The sequence below is a fragment of the Sciurus carolinensis genome, chromosome 5 (genome assembly GCF_902686445.1).
Source record: "Sciurus carolinensis chromosome 5, mSciCar1.2, whole genome shotgun sequence".
NCBI classification, from domain to species: domain Eukaryota; kingdom Metazoa; phylum Chordata; class Mammalia; order Rodentia; family Sciuridae; genus Sciurus; species Sciurus carolinensis.
Genome location: NC_062217.1, coordinates 90982845 through 90994912, shown reverse-complemented (window position 1 = coordinate 90994912; position 12068 = coordinate 90982845).

The following is a 12068-nucleotide window of genomic DNA, read 5'->3' as shown; positions in this document are numbered from 1 at the left end:
TCCAGGTCAGTTATAAATGTATAAGGAAATGAAAAAATAGTAAAACTATATAGTATTGTGTGTATCTTAATATATTAATAATATAATAATATAAAATACATATGTATACATATAAAACCAAAGTTTAAACTTGCCCTATCTTTTTATTGTATAATTTACAATACATAGTGAACATCTTATCTATGCTTATTAAGTTTTCATACTTCTTTATGAATTTGGATCAGATTCCAACATTTTAATCCTTTGCCTTTTTTCAGTGGGGGGTACTGGGGATTGTACCCAGGGGCACTTTACCACTGAGCCGCATTCCCAACCCTTTTTTATTTTTTTATTTTGAGACAGGATCTCACTAAATTACTGAGGCTGGTGGGGTGGGCTGGTGGCACACACCTGCAATCCCAGCAGCTCAGGAAGCTGAGATAAGAAGAACAAGAGTTCAAAGCCAGGGCTGGGGAGATAGCTCAGTCGGTAGAGGCCCTGGGTTCGATCCCCAGCACCACAAAAAAAAAAAAAAAATTTAAAGCCAGCCTCAGCAACTTAGTGAGGCCCTGAGCAACTTAGTAAGACCCTGCTTCAAAATAAAATATAAAAAAGTACTGAAGGTGTGGTTCAGTAGTTAAGTGCCCCTGGGTTCAATCCCCAGGAGAAAAAAAAAAAAGTTACTGAGGCTGGCCTCAAATTTATAATCCTTTTGCCTCAGCCTCCCAAGTCACTGGAATTACAGGCATGAGCCCTTTGCATTTTCAATGTCATGAAATATCTCCAAGAATCCTTTAATGTAAATTTTTTGCCAGCACCATTTCCCAGAGCAACCATTATCCTTTCTGTCCCAAATATTTTTCTCATTTGTGTTGATAAGCTTCCTTCAGCAGATCCTTCTGCCTGCAGATATAGGGGGGTTCTTGAATAGTGGCAGCACCAAGTCCCCATCAGGTATTTTTTCTAATACTCTTTTATACTTTACTTCAACTGTTACCATTTTTCATTTCTTTCCTGTACTTTCATCTTTGTTGGCAAATATTAAGTGTCTTAGGGGTTAATTACCAGGAGAATGAAAAGCAGAGACTGCACATGCTTTTCTGTTTTGTGAACTGAGTCACAGATGCACAGTGACCAATCACAGATTTGCAAAGAAATTCAGAGACTGGACAATAATCATTGTGTGCTTTTGTTATGATGACCACCCTGTGGTCTTGGTATGTTTTTGTTATGTATGCAGTGATTTGTGGACTTAACAAAGTTTATATTTTATGCAGTTACTTAGTTAATATATTTTAGTATCTAAAATTTAAACTATATTTTTGGGGAACTAGTGTTACTTAAAAAAACCATGATAAGTAAAATCTGTGCATATTTGGGGTCTTATAAAGCTAGGCCTGTTGGTGTCCAGGTGCAGTCTAGTAATACTTAAAAGGAATACATAGATTGTAGCTATGTGTGGAAGAGTTCTTGCCTAACATGGGCAAAGCCTTAGATTTAATCCCCAGCACATGAAAAATAAATAAGAGGAACACAGAGTTGAGGGTTTGACAGTCTTACCTAAATTTCAGATCTGCCATTTCCTATCTGGATGACATTAGACAAGTCCCTCACCTGTAAAACTGAGATTAAACTACCTATCTCTCAGGGTTACTATAAGAACTAGAGATCACATAAATACCTTGTCCCAGCCAAGTACAGTGGCATAGGCCTGTAATCCCAGTGGCTCAGGAAGCTGAGGCAGGAAGGTCACAAGTTGAAGGCCAGCCTTAGCAACCCAGTAAGACCTGCAAGAACTTCATGAGGCTGTCCCAAAACAAAAAATAAAAAATAAGGATTGGGGGTATAGCTCAGTGATAAAGCACCCCCTGGGTTCAATCCCCGGTACAAAAAAAAAATCTTGTCTCACACAGCACTGGGAAAATGGCTGCCGGTCATGTGAGTAGTAATAGTAGTGTTCTGGCAGCAGAAATGGAAATCTACATTTTCCATACACAATTCCCAAACTGCTTTTAGATTCTAACAGATATAATTAAATAACATGAAATACTTTATGTGCAGATATCTATTCGCCTTCTTGCAGCCTGAAACGTCTTAAGACAAGGTACTGTGCCTAGTTCTGAGGGACAGGGGAAGGAAATTAGATTGCCGAATGTTAGATATTGTGTAACCACCTAAAAGGACCTTTGCCTCCTTTCCAGGGAAAGAAGAGGTGGAGCAGGGGTGTAAAGTGAGTTTCATTATTTGGTTTGCAATAATGCCTAGAACATTAATCAGTCCATTCCCAAGTGTAAAAATAAACATATTCCAGAACAAGAAACAGATATTTATTTATTTTTCAGGTGATGAAATACAGGGCCTTGCACAAGTGGTCTACCACTAAGCTACATCCCCAGTCCCTCCCCCTGCTTTCTTTTACATCTGTGATTTTAGTTTTTTATACCAGTTATTTTCTAATAGTGTTCTTTCTACATGGAAGTATATATAAATTGATGAATCATATGTGTAAGGATAATAAAGTCAATGACTCATAGTCCTCAGTATCTCTTTTTTCCCCATTACCTCTAAAATAGTTGTTCAGAAAAGCATAAGAAGTGCTTCTCTAAGGAGTACATAGCTTCTCAGATTCTGTCAGTAATCAGGGGAAATGACATTAGTAAGGAGCAGTTGAGACTTAGAGCCAAGAAAGACAATCTGTTTCAAGAAGACATCCAGACATCCTGCAAATGAGTTTGCTGCAATAAGGTCCCTGAATTTGGAGAAAAAAGTGAAGAAGGAAGAGCTGGAATAACAAGTCAGTTGTCCCATAATCCAAACAGGGGATGGGTAGACTGTTAACACTTTTAGGAGCATCCTTCTAGAACTTTTTAATGTCTGTGGTTATATACTATATACTTAAAAGACCATGCTACATCACTCTAGGAAAATGAATACTGGACTACTGTAAAAGGTCTAGATTCTCTCTCCCTCACCCCACTCCAAGCCTTCAACATTTCAGAAAGGCAGCAAGGGTTAACCACATATCTAATCAATAGATATCTTTCCCAGAGTGTTCAACAGCATGGCTTCAAGAACTCAGTCATAGGCCAGGCGTGGTGGCACATGTCTGTAATCCTAGAGGCAGGAGGACCCAAAGTGCAAAGCCAGCCTCAGCAACTTAGTGAGACCCTAAGCAACTTAGCAAGACCCTGTCTCAAATTTTTAAAAAAGGGCATGGGATGTGGCTCAGTGGTTAAGTGCCAGAGTTAAATCTCCAGTACAAAACAAAAACAAACAAAACTCAATCATGCGCAATCATTCCTTAAGCACCCAGTTTTATATATATATATAAAACAACTACTTAAGATCAGTATATATAGAACAACTTAAGATCAGTAGTGGCCTCCTGCATATCTCTTAGTATCCAAAGAGTGCAAAAGATCCATCAGGGAAGGTGTACAATGACTTGTTACAGGGACTTGACGTTGTGCAACTGAGGGACCCAGTCACCATCTGGAAGGGAAGTGGGGGACAGCAGGAAGAAGCTGAAACTCACCAGGGTTCTCATCGCCTCTGACCTTGACAGTGTGGGCGTCCTGTAAAAGGCGGGGCCTTCTTCACGAGGTGACCTTCACTTAGTGATCCGAAGAGCCAGAGGCAGAAGGGGCAGCTGTGAAGACGGCAGCCGCCACAGTCCACCGAGAAGGAACTGCGAGTCCCGCCCGCCGAATCTCCTGCCCAAATCTCGGGCAGCCCACTCCCCAGCCGGAAGCTCTGGGGAAGGGAATTCTGGGCTTGTAGTTTAGCGCAGCCGGGCTTCCCTGATCAGCCGCCACACCTGGTGCTTTGCAATACCCTAGGTGATCTGCCTCTGGGGATTCCCTGAGAAGAGCAGAAGGGCAGGCAATTTGGTAGCTCCCGATTTCAGTGATGGGTTACGTTTGTTGTTTTGTTTTGTTTTATTTTGGTACTGGGAAGTGAACACTGAACGCAGGGTCCCTCTACCACTGAGATTCTGACCCGGACCTTTTTATTTTAAGTCAGAGTCTCATTAAATTTCAGAGACTGACCTTGAACTTGGCCTCCTGCCACAAGTCATTCTATCACAAGCCTGCGTCACTGCTCTGGGCGCAAGTTATGTTTTTTGAAGAAATCTTTGGTTTATTCTTTGTCCACAAGAGACGTCATTCAGCCCTATGCCTTCTTTCTCTTTTTACCCTCTCATTGTCACCTATAAACCAACCCACTTTATCCAACTGATCTTTTAATTTATGTGCCACCTTTTTTCCATTCCTGTTACAAATCGTCAGAAAACTTCAAAATCAACTAGTTATTATGAAAATATTATAAAGATCTCAAGAAGGTTCCATTTTTTCCAGGATAAAATTTAAGGATTTGCTTTTTTCATAAATAAAGTAGCCGGAAACAAAAATGTTCGCAGGGTGTATTGCTGCTTAATAAATGCCAAGTGGTTAAAAAAAATATCGAGAGAACTTTTTCTGACAAAAGCCTAGGTAACAAAGTGCTTAACACATAGTCAGCTCTCAGAGGAAGACCGGGAGTCCACCTGGGTCCTCCTTCTGTCCTTGAACCCTCTTTCCCAGATGGAGTGAGGTTCAGGAACTATTGGCCTGTCACGCTCCTTTCTCCTGCCCCTGGTAATGTCTGATGCTCAACCAGGAATGTAAGCCTCATCAAAGATCTCAGAGCTAGGCTCCCTCCTACTCATCTAACCACAGTAGTTATGAAATAGAAGCTGCAGTGGGAAGGAACTGTTTCATACATTACCTTGGATGAGGTATGGTGAGGCTCAATGCTGATAGAGACCAGAAACAGTTTTACAATTTTGATGACAGTACTTTCCCCTTATCTGCATATCTGCAGGAGATAGTTCCAAGATCCCCAGTGGATTCCAAAAATCTTGGGTAGTACTAAACCTTACATATATTGTTTTTCTTATGCATACACATATATCTATGATAAAGTTTAATTATAAATTAGGCACAATAAGAGATTAACAATAATAATCATAACAATATACTATAATAAATTATATGAATGTGTGTTCTCCCTCTCAAATGTCTTATTATACTGTGTATTTACTATCAGGGTAGGGAGGATTGTCATATAAAATAGATACCCTGAATGATACACTAGATGATTCAAAACCTAGGTATGGCTGGGGAGATAGCTCAGTTGGTAGAGCACTTGCCTTGTAAGCACAAGGCCCTGGGTTCGATCCCCAGCACCCAAAAAAAAAAAAAAAAAAAAAAACCTAGGTAGCTAGATGGTTCCAGGTTTTATCTGACAACTCAGAAGAGGGCACAATTTAAAATTTATGAGTTGTTTATTTCTGGAATTTTCCATTTAATATTTTGGGATCATAGTTGGCCTCCAGTAACTTAAATTCAGAAAACAAAACCATGGACAAGGACACACTACAGTACTCAGTTCACTGTGCAGAACACAGTACTTCACATAGCGTCACTTAGGGGTTCATGATAGGGGGAACTGTGGGCAAGTACTTATATTGTGGTTTCTGCGGGAAGGAAAGGGTTAGAGCACACATCTCGAGGGCTGGCAATTTGAGTAGTGTCAGGGGGCTTTGAGGTACAGGGGCTGTTCCTGGTGTCTGGTACCTGACTTGGGTGATTAGAGTGCATGAATAATGGCCTATAGTGTAGAAGCTCTGATAAGGGAGGTGGTTGAGGGTGTGGACTTAATCAGCTGCACAAGAGGAGGAACTAACTGGCCTCTAGCCAGGGCCTAAAAACTGGGTTAGGACACTTCACACCTCTATACACAAACTACCTTACAGGAAGCAGGGTTTTTTGTTTGTTTGTTTGTACTGGGGATTGAACCTAAGGGATGTTTTACCACTGAACTACATCCCCACATCCCCAGTCCTTTTTATTTTTTGAGACAGGGTCTGGCTAAATTCCTGGCTCAAACTTGTGTGATCCTCCTGCCTTAGCCTCCTGAGTGACTGGGATTCCAATGGTGTTTCACTGAGCCCAGCTAGGAAGCAGTATTCTTTAAAGAAATTTATGTAACCAGAGTACAAATTCTGTTACTTCCCAGATCCTAAAATTTCAAAACTCCCCACTGACTAAACATTATCTTTAAACTTTTCTGAAATTTTGAAATATTTCATCATTGAGAAATTGAATTTAGAGCCAGGCACGTGCCTATAATCCTAGCTACTCATGAGGCTGAGGCAGGAGGATCACAAGTTTGAGGCCAGACTGGGTAATTTACTGAGACCCTATCTAAAAACAAATTCTTTTGGAAATTGTATTTATAGTAATATCTATTTCTCTCTCTCTCTCTCTCTCTCTCTCTCTCTCTCTCTCTCTCTCTTTTTCTTTGTGGTGCTAGAGATTTGAGTCAAAGACCTCATGCATGCTCAGTCTCCCACTGACCCCCCCCACCCCCCACCCAGGCTCCTACTGTAATTTTTTTTTTTTTTTGTCTGTCCCCACTATTGGAAATTGAACCCAGGGACTCTTGCACATTAGGAAAGAATACTACCACTAAGTTCACTAAGTTAAGTCCCCAGCCCTTATTTTCTTTTCTTTTTTTTTTTTCTTTTTTTTTTTTTTTTTGGTGGTACTGGGGATTGAATGCAGGGCCTTGTGCTTGTGAGACAAGCACTCTACCAATTGAGCTATATCCCCAGCCCAAAGTCCTTATTTTTTAAGACCAGGTATGACTAAATTGCGCAGGCTGGCCTCAAACCTGTCATCTTCCTGTCTAAGCCTCCTAAATAGCTGGGATTATAGGCCTGTGGCACCATACCTGGCCATGCCTGGCTTCACTAATGGATTCTTCTGTGTTTTTTGCAATATGGAGGATCAAACCCAGAACTTTGTGAATGGTTGGCAAGCACTGTACCACTCTGGACTTCAGTAATGTATTTAAAAGAGAGTTGTAAATCAATTTAGAGCATTGGTTTCTCTGTAATCTTTGTTTTTAGTGTTTGTTTGCAGTGCTGGGGATTCATATCAGGGCCTCAAGCATGTAGGTAAGTGCTCTACCTGAGTTACAAACTCAGTTCCTATTTGTAATCTTTTGTCCAAAAAATATGAAATAGAGCAAAATGTCAATCTCTTAAATTTATTATTATCTGTATTTTCTATATGTTTAAAATATGCCATTGTGTGTTTATGTGTGGTGCTAGGGATTAAACCCAGGGTCTTGCACATATTAGGCAAGTGCTCTACCACTGAATTATGCTTCCAGCCCCATAATTTGCTTTTTGTTTGTTTTTTGGTTCCAGGGATTGAACCTAAGGGCTCTTAACCACTGAGTCACATCCCTTGCCCTTTTTCATTTTGAGAAAAGTTCTTGCTAATTTGCTTAGGGTCTCACTAACTTACTGGGGTTAGCTTTGAACCTGTGATCCTCCTGCCTTAACTTCTCAAATCACTGGGATGTACAGATGTGTGCCACCATGCCAGTCCGTAATTCGGTTTTTCAATAGAAATTACTAGCAGGGCCTGCTGGTGCATGACTGTAATCCCAAATACTTGGGAGGCTGAGGAAGAATGATTTTAAATTCAAGGCCAGCCTTGGCAATAGAGCAAGACCCTGTCTCAAAATTTAAAAGGGACTGGGGGTGTAGCTCAGTGGTAAAGTGCCCTGGTTCAAACCCTAGCACTGGAAAAAACAAAAACAAAAAAGGAAGTTACTGAGATACAAGCAGAGAGAAAAAGAAGCTGCAAGCTGCCCCAACAAATCCTCATCCAAATGAATTTTTTACTCTCCTAAGGCTCCACAGAGGTGAAGGCATCTATCTGTATGGGTGAGAAAATTTATGGCCAAATTAAAATACTGATGATGTTTTTTCAGTACTAGGTATTGGACCCACAGACACTTTACCACTGAGCTACATTTCCAGTCCTTTTTATTTTTTATTTTGAGTCAGGATCTAAATTGTTGAGTCTGACCTTGAATTTACAATCCTTCTGCCTCAGCATCTTGAGCCACTGGCATGCACCTGGAATTTTTTTTTTTTTTTTTTTCTTTTTAAACTGATGACCCAATGGAGACCAAGTTAGAAGTTAGCTAACATCCAAGTTAGAGCTTCAGTTGCTGGTCCTGCCTGCTGGGGAAATGAACAAATAAAGGCTGCCACTCTGTGGGGCTGGGGTATAGGTTAGTAGTGGACTGCTTACCCAACATGTGGGTGGCCTAGGGATTCATATTCTCATATCTCCAGCAAAAAAATTAAAATGAGGACAGTTTACCAACACTGCCCACTGTTAGTGCTGGGGATTGAATTGGGGATCTTGTACATACTAGGCACTCAGCTCTACCATTAAGCAACATCCCCAGCCCTTTTTATTTTTTTATTTTGAGACTAGGTCTTGCTAAATTGCTGAGGCTGGTCTTGAATTTACAATCCTTCTGCCTCAGCCCCTTCAGTAGCTGAGATTACAGACATGTACCACAACAGCTGGCATAGCTGCATCTTTGTGTGTATATATGATACCAGGGACTGAACCCAGAGCCACTCTACCACTCAGCAACATCCCCAGTTGTTTTTAATCTGAGACAGGGTCTCACTAGTTTGCCAATACTGGCCTCAAACTTGCAGTCCTTCTGCTTGGGCATCCTGAGTAGCTGGGATTACAGGTGTGATCCACCATGCCCTGCCACAGCAGCGTTTTTTACTGGGTAAGAAACCAATACAGGCAAGTGAGGAGCGTGCTCAAGGGGGTGCCATAACTCCCTCTGCAAGATTTAACAAATAGTAAAGGACTCTGAAAGAACTGAAAAGTGCTCTGAAATTAACCTTCCTGGCAGTTATTCACTCTTTTAAATAAACATGGGCTGCTTCAAACGTACACTTTTCTATAGGGATCAAGAAAAGTAAACAAGCTGGAGTTAGCTCAGTGGTATAGTGCTTGCCTGTCATGCAAGAGGTACAGTTTCCATGTCTGACATACACATAGCCCTAGGAAATAAAGTCAGTATACCCCATTGTATTTTGATCCATTAGCTTTGTAAGTCTGTTTTAACCCAGACTTCTATATGAATTTCAACAGCAATCTTGTATCAGTTCATACATTTTGACTCTAAATGTTTGTGGTTTTTAAATAAAAGAGGATAAATCTACATTGTATACAACCATAGAAATGAAAAGTTGTACCCCATTTGTGTACAATGAATCAAAATGCAGTCTGTAAAAATAAAAAAGATTTTAATTAAAAAAAAAGCAAGAGGATAAAATTTGACAGTTTCATGCCAAGTACTATATGGTATCCATTATTTGTATGGCAGTATATTAGTGTAATCAAAAGGAGCTGTGGAAACTGGTATACATATGGCTTTAACAAAAGAAATTCCTTTCTATTAAAATATTTTCATTTTTGCAAGATAAACTACTGCCATAATTCATATATTACACAATAAAAGATCAACACGAGGCCACAGTATTTAATTCCTTACTGTAAGCTCTGCTAACTGATGAAGTTCTTCTATTATTTTCCCATTAATTTCACATATTTGGTTTGCAGTTAGTTTCCCATACAGCTTTCCCTGCTAAATCTAAATCATGTCAGACATTTAAAATCTTATTACAGACATTTTAAATCTGACTAATTTCTATAACCCCTTTACATGGGTGCAAGGCATACTTCTTATTAGAGAATCTAAGGTTCTTTAACTGTTTAGATGTTGAAATTAGTAGTTTTCTCTGTGAAGTTACCCAGTCTGCCAATGACTTCGTAACGACATTTGGGAATCAAAAGTCACGAAAATGTCAAGGAATACAGTGTAGAGGGGCTGTGTTGTGGCTCAGTGGTAGAGCACTTGCCAGGCATGTGTGAGGCCCTGGGTTCGATACTCTGCACCACACATAATTAAATAAAAGATTCAACTAAAACAAATTTGGTGTAACTCAATGGCAGAGTGGTTGCCTAGCACTTGTGAGGCATTGGATTTGATCCTTAGCACCACATAAAAATAAACAAATACAATAAAGGTATGCTGTCCATCTAGAACTACCAAATTAATTTTTTAAAAAAATACACAGTGTAACAAATTTAAATAGTACAAATCATCATATTACCTTAAGGACCTATATAATCCTATTTTAGCTTAATTACCATTTACTCCAATTAATTTATTCTTTGAAAATTTATTCTTACCAGTTTAAATAAAGAAAATCTTAATTCACATTATTTAAACTTGATCCTTGGCCATTATTCTACTAATATATTATTACATAGCATGGACCAGAAAATGTTCCTTAAATATTTTACACTTTGTAGGCCATATAGTCTTAGTTGTGATTAGTTTACTGCTACTGTAACACAGAAGCTATGGACAATAAAACATTACTTATGGGCACTGAAATTAAAATAAGAGGCATGGGTTTGATCCCCAGCAACATAAAAAAAAAAAAAAAAGAAAAAGAAAACATCCTCTCTACAAATATCTCTTTCATAACAGATGGTGCCGAGGTTTGGAGTGTCCAAAATCTATGAAAATGTTCCACTTGGTAGCCATCGAAAAATCACTTTACCTGTTAAACTTTGACACTTCTCCCACCTTTCTAGGACAGATCCAAGGCAAGTTTCTTGCTAAAAGCAAGTATCTGTTAAATAGCAGTAACAATAACTAATATATTTCATATTCCTTGTGCTTTGCCCTGTTTTACTTAATCTCATTTAAACCATATATGAACTCAACAGTAGGTGTTATATTAACTCATCTTCATTCAGTGATAGGAATAAGGCACCCAACTGTTACACTAATTTTCCTAAGGTCACTCAGTTTCTAGATAGTAGGTCTGGGCATTGGGTTGAGGCTGTTGCTTTCTGGTGCCAGGGTCTATACTCTCTTTTTATTTGGTAGTAAGGATTGAACCCAGGGGTGCTTTACCACTGAGCTTTATTCCAAGCCCTCTGCCCTTTTTTTTTTTTTTTTTTTTTTTTTTTTGAGACAGGGTCTCACCTGGCTAAATTGCTGAGGCTGGTCTCAAACTTGCCATCCTCCTGCCTCAGCCTCCTGAGTCACTGGGATTATAGACATGCACCACTGCACCCAGCCTCAGGGTCTGTACTCTGAACCACTGCACTGTACAGCCTAGTGAACAATTGCCTTTCAGACTGGCTTATAAGTCCTTTTTATGTCTTCCTTTCCTATTTGAGAGGATAGTGAAGGAAGTGAGAAAGTCAAGAAACTGTCCAACCACAGAATGGGCTCTATCCATATGTTAACTTTCTCCCTGGGGTCAGTTGGTCTAGTAGGCAGAGATGAAATGCAAGATAACCAGAGGGAAGCAGGTAAATTCAGCAGTCACTGCCTTGTCTGGTTTCTTTCTTTTTGTAGGGTTGGAAATGTAAACCAGGGCCTTGTTTGTGCTAGGCAAGCACTCTTGCCACTGAACTATATACCCTGATCCAAGAAGATTAAGAGTTTATTTTTTAAAAAACTGAAAATATTGCCAGGCATGGTGGTACTCACCTGTAATCCCAATGACTTAAGTGGCTGAGGCAGGAGGACCATAAGTTTGAAACCAGTCTCAGTAATTTAGCAAGACCCTTCTCAAAATAGAGAATATAGTTCAGTGGTAGAGTGCCCCCTGGGCTTAATCCCCAGTATGGCAAAAAATAATAAAATGTTTATTGAATGGTACTAACTTTATGATTAAAAATATATTTATGGGGGCTGGGATTGTGGCTTAGTGGTAGAGGGCTTGCCTAGCATGTGTTGAGGCACCAAGTTAGATTCTCAGCACCGTGTACAAATAAATAAGTAAAGGTTCATCAACAATGAATAAAAATCTTTAAAAAATGTATGTATAGCAAATAGGCAGGTCAATCTGTAAGAGGCAGCACTTGGAATGATCTTCATTTGTAAACAAAAATTTGTAAAATTTTTTTAAACCACAAATCTCAAAGGTGCACCTTTGTGTAGGTACTTTCACTTTAAATACATTTGTTTAGATTTCACAGCTTACAGGAGACACTTTTGTGGAGATAGGTGTAAAATAAAGAGCTAGCCATTGTGCAGATGGTCAGAAGAGACCAGGAATTTGTGGAAAAGGCCTGGGCCAATGGCACCAGTCTGAGTGATGCCAGCCATCACTGTGGAAGAAG